This window comes from Terrapene carolina, unplaced genomic scaffold (genome assembly GCF_002925995.2).
Source record: "Terrapene carolina triunguis isolate 2854851 unplaced genomic scaffold, T_m_triunguis-2.0 Scaffold35098, whole genome shotgun sequence".
Classification (NCBI taxonomy): domain Eukaryota; kingdom Metazoa; phylum Chordata; order Testudines; family Emydidae; genus Terrapene; species Terrapene triunguis.
Window position 1 is genome coordinate 5,291,594 of NW_020699449.1, and position 4,733 is coordinate 5,296,326.

The window sequence follows — 4,733 nt, forward strand, 5'->3', positions numbered from 1 at the left end:
ATCATGTCATTCACTGATCTCTCTCTTAAATACTACAAGTATTAAGTTACGATTTCACAGAGTTCAGCTGAAAAATATCTTCTAGGTAATAAATATTACGGTCTGTGGCAAAGCTCTACAAACATACAGGTTTATGGTCCAGACAACAGTTTTGTTATTCAGTCACTTAAATGAGGTTTTTAAGCTGTTATATTCATAACCTTTATAAGTTTCAAGATAAGCATATTATCATCTATAAGCTCAGTATCAGCTCTAAGATGGCTTGAAACTCCAATCACTATTGTACTTGAACATAATTTGGTATACCAAAAAGAATTTGGTATATCAATCTTTTTAAACTATTATAGATACTTTTTTTTTTAACTGCATTTCAGTGGAGCACAAATTACACTGAAACCTCAGTGCTCAGCTCTAAGGAGAGCTGCTTAAAGTGGTGCTGCTGCTGTGTATTCAGAGAAGGGGAGTGCTCTACTGCAATTGAGTAAGCAGTAGATACGGAGGGAATGATTTGATCCTTCATTCTCTTCCCTGTCTCTCGTTGGGTGCTAGTGACAACTGGATTCTGCTAATTTTTCTTTTTCTCAGCCCTACGATGAAGTGCTGCTTAGTCTGGGCCCCCTTTGTAACACTCATGAGACTTGGACTCCCATGGGTTGAAAAACTACAAAGTCCACTAATCATAAATCAACTGTAAACATGGTAATCCAGTTGCACTATTCTGGAAGTTAAATCTTCCATCATGGAGGCAAGATAAAGACTTCATGAAGTAAGAGTCACTCATGGCTCTCACATATAACACAACTGTCCTACAAAGGTGAAACGGCAAAGGATCAGTAAGAAGCGCAATCATTTACAACCCCAAATTAATAACAGACTATATGCTTAAAAATTGTAGACATCTAAAATAAAACTGGGAACATCCAGCTACACTCCCTATTGTCTTTAAGCACTAATTAAGGTTATCAATTCTTTCAAGGGAAATAGATTTCAGAAGAAAAAAAATGGTAAATCAAATGAAAAAGAATTACATGTTTATTTTTTAAGTATCTGAAATGCAATTCAAGTTTTTAAAACCTACATTTACAGCACTCTTATTATTTTGGGATATTAGAGTGGTTAAGATAAAGTTTTGCTGTACACCTTTAAATTAACTTGCCCACTACTGTACTAACAGTGGGCCTGCCCAGATTTCCCACCAAGTTACACACTACCATTTGTCATGCAACAATCAACTCAGAAACTGACACACAAGTGTCTGAAAATGCCAATTCATATAAGAGGAACAAAGGTCCCTCACAGAAAAGTCATCAGTGAGAGTAAAAACAAACCAGATGTGACAAATGTTAGTCACATTGCTTAATGCACTACTGAAAGGCACTCAGATACTTCAGTGATGAAGGTGGCATAAAACCCATCTAGAACATCACATTCCCTATGAAGTTCTACTAGGCTCTTCATGAACTGACATACTCCTACCTGGAAAGCAGTGCTCACCTTCAGAAAAGCTGTAAATATTTACAATACACATGTCCACCCTTCCTCAGAAAGACTACTGCTCACAGGAACAGTTCAAGGTTAAAAAAAATCACACTTAAAAATCAAGCTTTGAGTCCAGGAAGTGCTAAACACCTCCAACTTCTGTTTATGCCCCGGGGAGTTATAGGGGTTCAACATCTCTGAGAATCAGCCCTCACATTTTCTTATCTCTGTAAAGGACACCTTAGTTTTCACTATGTTGCTAATCAAAACTGAGAGAAATGCAAGAATAAATGCTAGAAACACTAATCATTTTATACTTAATTTCTAGGCAATTCACTCCCTGGCTTTCATTCACCACCACCACAATATTGCAGCAGAGACGCTGCAGAGAGCTGCATTTTATTTTAGTTTCCATTTTTTAAACAGTATAATTGAAACATTTCTATTACTGGTTTCAGAGTAGCAGCCGTGTTAGTCTGTATCTGCAAAAAGAACAGGAGTCTTGTGGCACCTTAGAGACTAACAAATTTATTAGAGCATAAGCTTTCGTGGGCTACAGCCCACTTCTTCGGATGCATATTTCACTCTATATGCTGTAGCCCACGAAAGCTTATGCTCTAATAAATTTGTTAGTCTCTAAGGTGCCACAAGTATTCCATTTCTATTACTCTCGCTGGGGCTACATTTAAAATTCTGAGAAAGAGGCAAGAAGAGAGGCTATGCTACCACCAGTAATTTATTTATGAAGCCACCAGATGACACTCTACTATACCTAACCTGCACATTAAAGCCAAGGCTCTGACTCAGGTTTGAGCACATTCCTATCTTTTGTCCAAACACAAATCAGTCTGATACAGGTCAGAAACACTCAGGATTTAGGCCTAGGACCCTACCATGGGCTGGGTGAGAGCACAACTTCCACTGAGACTCACATCCAAGCCCTGTCGTTTTGCAGCATGGACCTGAGTCAGGGCGGCATTGCTCAATACAGACACATTAGCAGGGCTGCGATACATGGGCGCAGCAAATACAAACCCAGGCTCAAAATGCAGCGTGGACACTCAAATGCAGGCTTGGAAACACTGTGTCCCACACGCCACGGTTTACAATGCAGCGTAGCCATACCCGAACGTAAGCCTTGAGTAAACAGCTTTATGGGGTACATATACTCAGCAACACCTGCAGTTAACAGCCAGGCATCTATGGGGGGTGGCCACAGGGCAGCAACTGAGGCCGTGGCAGCCACTCCCTAAGGCCCGGCTAGTGGCCACGCGGGGCCACTGGGCTGGTGTGGAACCAGTGCCGTGGGCTGCCAGTCACCGTGGGGGCAGGGGTTGCAGTCAGAAACACACAGGTACCAATCCCAAGGAAAACCCCCCCATAGCTCCACTGGCGGGTCCCAGTGCAGTTGGGGGGCACAGCCCCAGGGGGCCTGCCCCACACAGCTGGGGAGCAGCAGGCTGTAGAGCCCCAGAAAGGCTGGGGGAGGGGGCAAAGCTAGAGGATGACTAGCAGTCAGCGCAGACTGGGGGGGAGGGACGGTCCAGGCACCCCCGCATCACAATGTCCCCCATGGGGAGGGTGAGCTCAGAGGGGTCCCCGACTCCCTCAGCCCTCTACCAACGTGGGCAGCGCCCCCATCCTCACCCATGGCAGGGGCGTCGCTCAGCGGCTGCTGCCCGCTCCGCCCCGCCTCGTGCCTATACTGGCAGTGGGGCCGCGGGCAGCCGGCGCCCGAGGCGCCATCGAAAGGGCAGGAAAAGCCACTGAAGTAACCCGCGGAGCGCAGCATCCCCGCCCCGCCCTCAGCCAGCGAGCGCGCGAGCGCGCGCGCGGCCCAGCGAGCCTCCCGCGCGCGGAGCCGGCCGTTAGGGGCGGCCCGGCCAGAGCCACGCGCTCCAGCCCCGGCGCGCGGAGGGAAGAGGCCAGCGCCCGCAGTAACTGCCCCACCCCAGCTACTCCCGCTTCCCGCGGCGGCGGCTGGGCGGGGCTGCTCAGCCTCCTCGGTATTTATAGAGAGCGGGGGCGGGGCTCCGAGGTCCCGTTCAGGAGCCGGAGCGGGGCGGAGTCTCCCGGGGAAGGAAGGTCCCGCAAACTTCGCCGAGCCTCGCGCGCCCGCGGTTGTTAGGCTGCCCGCTGCGCGTGGAAGCCGCGGGCCTGCAGAGTGGGGGCGGGGTCACTTAGAGCCAGGGGTCAGCGGGGGTGATCCATAGTGGGAGGGGCCCAGGGGCACTCCGAGCGTCCCTGTTGCAATGTAACGTTTAACTGATGACACAGTGTGCGAACAGAGTTGATGTCAATGGAGGTGAGAAGCCTGAATACCTGAGTGGCTCTGGGCATACGGTACTAATCAAAGTGACTAAGGTGGAAGAACCTGGCCCTGGGTTAACAGGGTTTATAAAGTACGCGCTTTTCAGTCGTGAATTCCCCTTTCCCCCGTGTCAGTGGGAGATTGGGGACTGTCAGAAGTTTCAAAATAAATGTAAACGATGAAGATAACAGAATAACAAAAACCGTGAATGCTGGTTTAATTGTTGCTAGCTGGGCCGCAGTAAACCTTGAGAGAAACAGCTTGTGTTGTCAGTCACCAAGAAAGTTAATATATTGAAGATAGCGTAAGATAAAAGCAAAGACAAACTCCTTTTGTACTTAGGACACTTAAATCAATACTGGTGGTTTTGCACTGAATGCTCATGGATTCCCATAGACTTCAGTCAGCTTTGGATCAGGCCCTTGTTAGGGTGGTTAAACAGGTATACAGTATTTTAAATCCTTGTGTTGTCTTCAAGGAGTTAAATTCAGTGTGGGTTTGGAAATCCTGCATTTTGTAATGACCCTTCACTTAAAAAAAATATCTCAAGGCAGTCCCCCTAGGAAGATAATGCCTATAACACTTTTCCTTCCCCTCCCTCTTCCACAGGGCAGTCAGAACTATCTATCAGCTGCAGAATGACACAATCTCCGCTTCAATCTGATGCTTCTATTTGGTAGTAGTAAGGGCACAGAAGTGATAATATGGGGAACAAGATGAAAAAAGGGGAAGGTAAGACACAAATGGGACAGAGAGACAGGAGTAGACTGACAAAAAGGAAGGGCAATTGAATGTTAATTTATGACCAAGTATCAGGGGGTAGCCGTGTTAGTCTGAGATATTTTTACCCATAAAAACTTATGCCCAAATAAATCTGTTAGTCTTTAAGGTGCCACCGGACTCCTTGTTGAATTTATGACCAAGATCATTCCCTGCAAAGAAG